General features: G+C 34.5%; 1 long non-coding RNA gene across 1 annotated transcript; it reads left to right on the top strand.

Moving 5' to 3' along the window:
- Positions 1-5,364: 5,364 nt before the first annotated feature.
- LOC139874238 (uncharacterized) lies at positions 5,365-7,969 on the top strand. Its single transcript, XR_011767852.1, has 3 exons — positions 5,365-5,476; positions 7,004-7,062; positions 7,614-7,969. It is a non-coding gene; the product is annotated as an uncharacterized lncRNA (long non-coding RNA).
- The last annotated feature ends 3,849 nt before the right edge of the window (positions 7,970-11,818 follow it).

Below are 11,818 nucleotides of genomic sequence, written 5' to 3'. Positions count from 1 at the left end.
TCTTATTGATTAAAAACGTTCCATATTAATTGATTTCATTGCGAGGTTTTGACCTCTATATGAGACGTTTTTCAAAGACTGCATTCATTTTTAAAACAAACCATAACCTTTATTTCATCAATAAAGGTTTAAAAAGCTTTACGTAGATTATCAAATAATGATAATCTAAAATATCCTGTTTACACACGACCATTACATAATGGTTTACAATACAAATATGTTACAACAAAATAAGTTTCTTGAATGCAGTTTTTACACAATATCATACAAGCATGGACTCCAAATCTCGTCCTTATTTAAGTATGCGACAGCGGAAGCTCTTAATAATCACCTGAGAATAAACATGCTTAAAACGTCAACAAAAATGTTGGTGAGTTATAGGTTTAACCTATATATATCAAATCATAATAATAGACCACAAGATTTCATATTTCAATACACATCCCATACATAGAGATAAAAATCATTCATATGGTGAACACCTGGTAACCGACATTAACAAGATGCATATATAAGAGTATCCCCATCATTCCGGGACACCCTTCGGATATGATATAAATTTTGAAGTACTAAAGCATCCGGTACTTTGGATGGGGTTTGTTAGGCCCAATAGATCTATCTTTAGGATTCGCGTCAATTAGGGTGTCTGTTCCCTAATTCTTAGATTACCAGACTTAATAAAAAGGGGCATATTCGATTTCGATAATTCAACCATAGAATGTAGTTTCACGTACTTGTGTCTATTTTGTAAATCATTTATAAAACCTGCATGTATTCTCATCCCAAAAATATTAGATTTTAAAAGTGGGACTATAACTCACTTTCACAGATTTTTACTTCGTCGGGAAGTAAGACTTGGCCACTGGTTGATTCACGAACCTATAGCAATATATACATATATATCAAAGTATGTTCAAAATATATTTACAACACTTTTAATATATTTTGATGTTTTAAGTTTATTAAGTCAGCTGTCTTCGTTAGTAACCTACAACTAGTTGCCCACAGTTAGATGTACAGAAATAAATCGATAAATATTATCTTGAATCAATCCACGACCCAGTGTATACGTATCTCAGTATTGATCACAACTCAAACTATATATATTTTGGAATCAACCTCAACCCTGTATAGCTAACTCCAACGTTCACATATAGAGTGTCTATGGTTGTTCCGAAATATATATAGATGTGTCGACATGATAGGTCGAAACATTGTATACGTGTCTATGGTATCTCAAGATTACATAATATACAATACAAGTTTATTAAGTTATAGTTGAAACATTGTATACGTGTCTAGGTTTATAGTCGGAAAAATAAGTTACAAGTTGTTTTTGTAAAGGTAGTCATTTCAGTCGAAAGAACGACGTCTAGATGACCATTTTAGAAAACATACTTTCACTTTGAGTTTAACCATAATTTTTGGATATAGTTTCATGTTCATAATAAAAATCATTTTCTCAGAATAACAACTTTTAAATCAAAGTTTATCATAGTTTTTAATTAACTAACCCAAAACAGCCCGCGGTGTTACTACGACGGCGTAAATCCGGTTTTACGGTGTTTTTCGTGTTTCCAAGTTTTAAATCACTAAGTTAGCATATCATATAGATATAGAACATGTGTTTAGTTGATTTTAAAAGTCAAGTTAGAAGGATTAACTTTTGTTTGCGAACAAGTTTAGAATTAACTAAACTATGTTCTAGCGATTACAAGTTTAAACCTTCGAATAAGATAGCTTTATATGTATGAATTGAATGATGTTATGAACATCATTACTACCTTAAGTTCCTTGGATAAACCTACTGGAAAAGAGAAAAATGGGTCTAGCTTCAACGGATCCTTGGATGGCTCGAAGTTCTTGAAGCAGAATCATGACACGAATACAAGTTCAAGTAAGATCATCACTTGAAATAAGATTGTTATAGTTATAGAAATTGAACCAAAGTTTGAATATGATTATTACCTTGTATTAGAATGATAACCTACTGTAAGAAACAAAGATTTCTTGAGGTTGGATGATCACCTTACAAGATTGGAAGTGAGCTTGCAAACTTGAAAGTATTCTTGATTTTATGTAGCTAGAACTTGTAGAATATATGAAGAACACTTAGAACTTGAAGATAGAACTTGAGAGAGATCAATTATATGAAGAAAATTGAAGAATTAAAGTGTTTGTAGGTGTTTTTGGTCGTTGGTGTATGGATTAGATATAAAGGATATGTAATTTTGTTTTCATGTAAATAAGTCATGAATGATTACTCATATTTTTGTAATTTTATGAGATATTTCATGCTAGTTGCCAAATGATGGTTCCCACATGTGTTAGGTGACTCACATAGGCTGCTAAGAGCTGATCATTGGAGTGTATATACTAATAGTACATACATCTAAAAGCTGTGTATTGTACGAGTACGAATACGGGTGCATACGAGTAGAATTGTTGATGAAACTGAACGAGGATGTAATTGTAAGCATTTTTGTTAAGTAGAAGTATTTTGATAAGTGTATTGAAGTCTTTCAAAAGTGTATAAATACATATTAAAACACTACATGTATATACATTTTAACTGAGTCGTTAAGTCATCGTTAGTCGTTACATGTAAGTGTTGTTTTGAAACCTTTAGGTTAACAATCTTGTTAAATGTTGTTAACCCAATGTTTATAATATCAAATGAGATTTTAAATTATTATATTATCATGATATTATCATGTATGAATATCTCTTAATATGATATATATACATTAAATGTCTTTACAACGATAATCGTTACATATATGTCTCGTTTAAAAATCATTAAGTTAGTAGTCTTGTTTTTACATCTGTAGTTCATTGTTAATATACTTAATGATATGTTTACTTATCATAGTATCATGTTAACTATATATATATATCCATATATATGTCATCATATAGTTTTTACAAGTTTTAACGTTCGTGAATCACAGGTCAACTTGGGTGGTCAATTTTCTATATGAAACATATTTCAATTAATCAAGTCTTAACAAGTTTGATTGCTTAACATGTTGGAAACATTTAATCATGTAAATATCAATCTCAATTAATATATATAAACATGGAAAAATTCGGGTCACTGCAATTTGGGTGGTGGATGACCCAAATGGGTGTGTTGACCTTGAAATGGGTTAAATGAGTTTTGAATGACCTAAGTTGTCTAATGAGTATAAAAATGCACTAACCTTGTATTAATGGGTGCATTAAGATCTTAATCGATTGATGTTGGCGATTTGGTGTAATCTTGACCTAGTGTGAGGGTTAAAGGTTCAAATGGGTCACATTTGCACTATGGGTCAAAATGACCCTAAAATGGTGGATGAGTTGGTTGACCAACTTGATTGCGTGATTGATTATGTGCATAATGTAATCGGTACGTTACATTGAAGGTTGCGAGCTTGATTTATCATTCACCGAAGGAGTTAAGGTGAGTGGAATAATTATGCATGTATGTATATAGTGTATTTATTTGTATGCTTTGGCATGAACCAAAGAGTCGGTAGTGCTATGGTATGTACGAGTGTGCTACGATGTGAACCAAAGAGTCAGTAGCATCGTAGTGCGTGTGTTGTAGTGTGAACCAAAGAGCCAGTAGCACAATGGTACGAGTTGTTGAGGTGTGAACCAAAGAGCCGGTAGCGCCGTAACATGAGTATGACTCAAGATGTGATGTGTACCAAAGAGCCGGTAGCATCATGATAAGTGTGTATGGTGTGAACCAAAGAGCCGGTAGCACCATGACGCGAGTATGGTTAACCATAAGGTTTGTGTAAGTGTTGTAGTGTAGCATATTATATTGTTTCGATTATATGCTATTGGTTATGCTAGTTGTGGTATTGGAGGTTATTAGCTTCGTACTTGAGATAGTATGCTAATTATGTTGCTAGCATGTATGTGGTATGTGAGTAAGTGTTTGCAAGTAGATATATTATATATGTATGTGTATAATTATTGCATTCACTAAGCGTTTTGCTTACCCTCTCGTTGTTTACCTTTTTAGGCTCCGGCGTGGATAAAGACAAGGGTATTCGTTTGGATTAGAGATCTCCCACTTTTGTTATGATAGTGGACGCTTTTGGTTTTTGGCCTAAGTGTGGGGTAGTTTAGTCCCAAACACCATGCTCGTTAAATGTTTGGAAATTAAACTATTTGAGTCAAAATTGCTACATTGATGTATGTAACGGGTCGTTGGAGTCCCAAGGGTCGTGGTGCCCATTTTTTTGTATAAACACTTTTATTTTATGAATCAAATGTACTTGGGGTCCTTAGCACGTGTTGTTGAGTATGTGGTTTGGGTCAACACTTAATAAAAATGGAAACAACATTTCCCAGGTACAAGAGCGCCGCTTTTGTATTAAAAGCGCCACTCCTGGTCAGTCTTTTGTGGAGTTTTTCATCAGGCGTCAGGAGCACCGCTTCTGGAGACAAGAGCGCCGCTTTGGGGTCTCCAAGTACGCCGCACTTGGTCTTGGTGCGCCGCTCCTGTACTGTTTAAAAAAAAATTATCGCTGGTTTTAAATTAAACGGTTTGAGTCATTTCACATTAATGACAATAACCCACTTTAATCACAAAGCACACTAGTATTCAATTTTAAACTTGTTTGTGAATTAATTAAGTGTGTTAATGATGTCTTAACAATTTAAACAAGTAATATCAATTGAGCATGTAGTAAGACATCAAGTAAATCAAGTCTAAACCATTCATAAACTTGATTTTAGACTTAAGCAAACATATGTGTGTTAATGATTCATTATCTTTTAAGATTACTAATTTATGACATATTAAGCATTATCCAAGTAGCACAAGCATATATTAAATTAGTACAAATACAAGTTGATGGAATTCCAACTTGTAACACATAGCAAGACAAGATTCATACATATACATATTAAGTAACTACTTAGCAAGTTAGCATTTAACATAGTCAAATAATACCCATGTATTAGTAGCAAGTAGTCAAGTAATATTCATATAATGACTAGCAAGAGATCACTAATTAATCTAGGATTAAACATATAGTGATAACAGTGCATTGAACTGTAACATCCTGATGTCGGGCCCAGATGAAATTACCTATTTGCCCTTTTTGTTCTTTTGGTGTTTTAATGAGCATTTTAATAAATTAATTAATCATTGAGAGTTTTTAATTAATTTTTAGTCCGATGGGTTCATTTTGTTACTAGGGTCACAGAACTTATTTGTTTATTAAATTCGAACTTCGTTTGGGCTACCGAACGAAGTACGTTACGTTTCAGTAATCAGATAAATACCCATGTTTTATCAGGTATGGGATTAATTACCCATCTAAGTGGCTAAAACCGCCCCTTATTTTATTTCTGTTCTAGTTTTGTGTTTCCTCTTCTCTCTCTTCGTTCATATCACGACCCCGATACCACCATGAACCCTAGTCTTAATTGAAGAAAATTATGATGAAATCCAAGTTCTAAATCCAATCGTGTACATCTTTAACCAATTCCTAACAGATTTGCATCTTCAATTATTGATTAATCTATGTTTTAATTGTGTTCTTGCTTAAATGACAAAAATTGCAATTTAGTGCTTAAATCTTGTTTGTATGATTTTATTTTCTTGTATTTTCAATGATTATTGATTATATGCATGTTTGTGAACCTGTAATTGTTCAACCTAGTGCAAGAAATAACAATTTGGGGGTGAAATCGAGAGCAACAGTAGTTCACGGCCGCTGCTACTGTTTCCGTTCAAATTTCGGCAGCGACCGTCGCTTGCAGCCGCCTGCTACCGTCCTATGCTGCCACCACCACCCCTGTCGCTGCTACTTCACTATTCTATTTCTGCAGGTGCTTTTGCACCTGCTGCTACCGCTGTTTATGTCTATTTCTGGCAGCTACTGCTGCCGGCTTGGAGCTGCCGCTGCCGTTCGGTGGTGGTTTCCGTCGGTTGGCGGTGGTTGCCGTTTTGTGGTGCGTGTGTCGGTTGTTTGTTTGTTCGGACTTTGACCCGTTTTTTTGTTAGTTTGATTTGGGTTATAAATTATGTTAGTGAACTTTTGTGGGAATGCTCAGTTATTCGTGACCCGAAACCCGTGGCCCGTATTTGTAATTTATGAGATAACTCGTGGCCCGTTTATATAAATTTCGTAGTTTATATGGTTTGGACCGTCCGTTTAGCCCTCGATTTATTTGGTCGATATAATGGTATAAATAAATTAGGGTGCGTATAAGTGTTCAATCCTGACCCGTTTGTTCGTGACCCGTTTGCAAAATAGTAGGTTATATTCCTTGACCGTTCGGCTATTGACCCGTTTAGGTGTGTTGATTTTGAATTGTTCGCTCATTTGGACTTCGACCCATTTGAATGAATCGTATATATAAGTGTATATGTGTATGCAAATATGTGTGAACCGGTCATTTTGACCCCGTTGACCCGTTTGGACTTATTTTGGTTAAAAGTGGTAATTTATGACCCAATTGGGTCATAATTGTCCTAATACCCATTTATACGATTTTATAAAATATTGAGAATATAGTGTATCTATATATATATATATGTGGTGTATGTACGTGTATATATATATATATAGTGTATGTACGTATATGTATATATAGTGTATTTATATATATATATATATATATATATATATATATATATATATATATATATATATATATATATATATATGGTGTACGTACGTGTATATATATATATATAATTATATATAGTGTATGTACGTATCTATATATATAGTGTATGTATATATATACTTATAGTGTATGTATGTGCAAGTATTAATATGTGTGATGTGTATGGGTGAGTGCGAACATATATATATATATATATATATATATATATATATATATATATATATATATATATATATATATATATATATATATATATATATATATATATATATATATATATATATATATGACATATATATTGAATATCATATAGTTAGTAATTGTGGTGCGATTTACTAACTTATTCCGTGTTTATTCTCAGGTGGTACGAACGAGGAGAAGACCCGGTGATATTAGACTACCGAGTTTAGCTGGTGATCGGTGAGTGGGTCTATCTCTAGATAGATTTTGAGTAGCATATCTTGCTACTGTGTTTAACTCTTTTACCAAGTTTAGTGTAGTATAATTATCATGTGATATTAGTAATTGCCATGCTAGATTGATATAGTATGCTTGTTGATGTATGTGATTGTATGTGCACTATGTGATTGACACGAGTCGGGACTGGGGAGACTAAAGACTCATGACCGTGCCTAGGGAGGTTAGAGTCCGTATAAGGTCAACCATGCCTAGGGAGGTTGGGTCCATAGGCTACTGATTGTGAGTATAGTGTGAACGACGCACCCCCTGCGTCAGGATGACTATACTGTGAATTGAGTAGCGAGGACTATCGGTAGACTCTAGCCCGATCAGCTAGGAGTCGTGTGCTCGTACAAGCTGCCGATCCTCATATTGTCATATTTATATGCTAGTGGTGGTTAGCATGTGGTGGTGATATTTAGTGTAAAGCTTATGTGATGTTTAAGCTTATGATGTTAGATAGATTCCATTCACTTAACGGTGTACTAAACCCCACATTTACACCCCTGCAGGTTTAGGTACTGCTGGGATTGGGAATTGGGCTGAAGACATGTTTGACTCGGAGTACTCTGATGTGTTATAATGTAAAAGGAAAACTATATTTTATTTATAATGTTTGTGATAAATTATTTAATTATGTGTTTTATAAATAATGTGGTGTTTGTTAAATTAAGACTTCTGCTGTGATTAAAAAAAAAATTGGCTGGTGTTTCAAGTTGGTATCAGAGCATTGGTTTGGCAACCAGTACATGCGTGTACCTGTTCCCAAACCTCGAGTTAAGTCAAACACGTCTATGGGGTGAGGTTAAGTGAATGCAGGATATCAAGTGTGTTAGTTGTGCTTGATCTAACAGATTATCTACTAAGCTTTGTGTGAGACTTTGTAATAAGACAGGTACGAAGATCGATTCCACCCTGCTGGTGTCCCATTGATCCTCAGTGCTAACAAATGTCAGCAACTATAGTTGACGGGTTCAATACTGAGTTGAGAAAAGGATTTGACAGGTTTCGGTTACCATGACTCCAAGGATGAGGATCGAGTTGCAGAATGAAAGAGGATCAAGGGTGCGGGTGAGATCGAGGTGTTGATAGATTCGAAAGATGTCTTAATATCCATAAAGGTACATTCTTGTTACATTGTTGTTATTATTATTAGTGTAACTGTGGATGGTGTTCATGTGCTCTTTGTAATGATGATCTGTGATAATTAGTTGTGATTACTAGTGATATGATTATTTCCTCTTGTAAAAAGAGGTAGTTGATAGATTGACGACTCCAGTTACGCCGATGTTGTCTAGAGCTACCCTTGACATTGTTGGGATTTTCCCTTTGACCGATCACTCGGTACTTTAGAGCTTACTAATTATGATATTTGCATTATGGCTTTATGCTTTAGTGATTTATTGGTGATATGGCATGTGACTTGTTTAGTGATGGTGGTATGGTAATAAGTAGTTGGACTTTTATACTGAATGAGAGTCGACAGATAGCCTAGACTTGGCGAACTGATGTGCATGAATTGATAGTAGACTTGTATAAGTCTTTTTCCTTGCTGTTGACTGATGAGACATACGTAGTGACCCATAGAGACGGATTAGGGTAGTGGTCCCTTTTGGTAAATGGTGGAAGACCCTAACCTTATTATGTTGCCATGTGATGTGAAGTCTGTATACTGATAGATCGTGACAGAACCAGAAGGTAGGAATGGCCTTGTGGTATAGGTTCATGATTGGACTTGTTTAGTTGGACCTATGTAATTTGTTGTTCCTTTCCATGGACCTACAGGACACATATAGTGGCCCGTAAGGATTGGAATAGTATTGTAGTGCCCTTGTCTATTAAAGAAGGACTCGGACCGTGTATGTTACTGCCTTGAGTATTTGAGATGTAGGTCATGTCTAATGTTGACCTTACGGTACTGTTGTACGTGATTGGCCTAGATAAGTGAGGCTGTAGTACGACCTTGAGGAATCATTACTCTATTCATGGACTTATATGAGTTGGTGGTGACCTTTAGGAAGTAAGTTGGTTGGAAACTTCCGTGTTGTCCTAACTCAGAGATAAGAAAACTCTGTCGTGTTGTCATGTGATGTGTAATACTAGCCCTACTGTACTATACATGATTTGGCTAGCTGTGTATGATCGGTAGTGTTTCCCTAAAAAAGTGTTGCCCTCTGTGGACCGATGTGACCCTTAATTATAAGTGTGGGAGACACTCTTTATTTGGTTTCCTTGTGAGTTAGAAGAAACCTTAATTTGTATAGGGATTCGTTTCAAATTGGATATGTTGAGGTTTGGTAAAGATCTGGAGATTGGACATGTTGTGATGGACTCGTAGAGTTGTCTTAAGGTACTGTCTTTCTTCTGTAACCTAATGTGACTTCTATGTGGTTCTTAGAAAGTAGGTATGGTCTACTTTCTTTAGATGTCTACAGGGTAAGTTATGTAGAACTTTGGCCTGACTAAGGACTGGGTGTTGGGTGTGCGCTGACCTTATGACCAGGGCGAGTGTCAGACCATATTTGGAGACCATATTTGGGGATATTGTGGCTGACCTTATGACCAGGGCGAGTGTCAGAAAACAGTTGATAGTGCGACTATAGAAGATTTGGATAATATTAATGTTGTAATTATTAGTGTATTTGCCTAAGTGGATCAGTTAGGTAAATTTGAACCGTGTAAATGTGATAGAATCATTAGTATATCGGGATAGTTGTAAACATATGACAAATTTTAATTTTTTTTTTTTTGTATTTGAAGTATTTCTTACTTGTGGATTATAATTATCAGTGAGCAGCGAAATAAACGAAATAAGACTGTGATGGATTGACGGATTCAACTAGAATCTTGCTTCGAAATACTCGGAATGAAACTATGATTTGGGACGATGTACTACGTCTGACCAACGAAAATACATTGTGGTAAACTATACAGTAGTTTCGAGAGTCAGAGGAGATGTAGATAAATTAGACTTGATTGGTAGTTTATTTGTGATTTTTGGAGGGTTGACTATTGTGGCCTAGTGGTGACGATAATTCTTTAACGAGAATCGTGATTTAATGATTAAAATGACTTAAAATTTGGGTTGGTAGTAATTCTTCTTTGATTGAGTTAACCAGAAACTCGATTTAGTCAAAGAATTAGTGGGCGAGAATTGATATGTTTGAACAAATTTGGACGAATTTCTTAAATATCAGGTTTGAAACGAGTATTGAATTACAAAATTTGGATAATTTTAGTATAATCTGGGTCGATTTAGCATTACCATACGTGTAAAGTTAAGCTAATTTGGTGTATTTGGAGGTAATTGATAGTGTTTGACCCGTTATCTAGACCATATGGGGGTAATTGGGTGATGAATTGTTGGCGATAATTCGTGACCACAGTGAATGAATCTTAACTCGAGACAAGATATTTTCGTGCAAATCCATAAAATTGATGATTAAACAAGGTGATTGATGTGACTTATTTAGATGACCTCAGCTATGGTTTGTATTTGGTAATGACCAATAACTCGTTAACCTTTTTCCGGTAGGGTTTAGACAGGTTTGGATTTATTCAGACTTTAGATAGTGACATATTTTCGGTGTCAGATTACTCTTGCAAAAAGTGAAAACGAGATTTTAAGTATATTGTGTGGTTGATAATCCGGATATTAAGTATCTTAGCTTAAGTTAGGACTGACTTTTGATCTGTAAGTTTTAGTTTGATGATTTGGAAATGAACTAAGCTCGGTAGTGCGGGTGACTATAAGACTCTTTTGTAACTTAGGTCTAGTTATGACCCGTTAGTGTGTTTGTGGTATCCGTGACTTTGTTGACTTTGACTGATCAGATACCGAGGACGGAATCTCTTTAAGGGGGTAGATTTATAACATCCTGATGTCGGACCCAGATGAAATTACCTATTTGCCCTTTTTGTTCGTTTGGTGTTTTAATGAGCATTTTAATAAATTAATTAATCGTTGAGAGTTTTTAATTAATTTTTAGTCCGATGGGTTCGTTTTGTGACCAGGGTCACAAAACTTATTTGTTTATTAAATTTGGACTTCGTTTGGGCTACCGAAGGAGGTACGTTACGTTTCAGTAATCAGATAAATACCCGTGTTTTATCAGGTATGGGAATAATTACCCATCTAAGTGGCTAAAATCGCCCCTTGTTTTATTTCTGTTCCAGTTTTGTGTTTCCTCTTCTCTCTCTTCGTTCATATCACGACCCCAATACCACCATGAACCCTAGTCTTAATTGAAGAAAATTATGATGAAATCTAAGTTCTAAATCCAATCGTGTACATCTTTAACCAATTCCAAACAGGTTTGCATCTTCAATTATTGATTAATCTATGTTTTAATTGTGTTCTTGCTTAAATGACAAAAATTGCAATTTGGTGCTTAAATCTTGATTGTATGATTTTATTTTCTTGTATTATCAACGAATATTGATTATATGCATGTTTGTGAACCTGTAATTGTTCAACCTAGTGCAAGAAAAATAATTTGGGGGTGAAACGGGAGGTCTTGGGTTCGAGTCTCGTATGGGATAGTTCTTTTTAGATGAGCTTTTTATAAAGGGTAAACACTTCTATTTTCATTATTATTATTATTATTATTATTATTATTATTATTATTATTATTATTATTATTATTATTATTATTATTATTATTATTATTATTATTATTATTATTATTATTATTATTATTATTATTATTATTATTAT

Source organism: Rutidosis leptorrhynchoides, chromosome 11 (genome assembly GCF_046630445.1).
Source record: "Rutidosis leptorrhynchoides isolate AG116_Rl617_1_P2 chromosome 11, CSIRO_AGI_Rlap_v1, whole genome shotgun sequence".
In the NCBI taxonomy this organism is placed as follows: Eukaryota; Viridiplantae; Streptophyta; class Magnoliopsida; order Asterales; family Asteraceae; genus Rutidosis; species Rutidosis leptorrhynchoides.
This window is presented reverse-complemented; position numbering and strand designations above follow the sequence as displayed.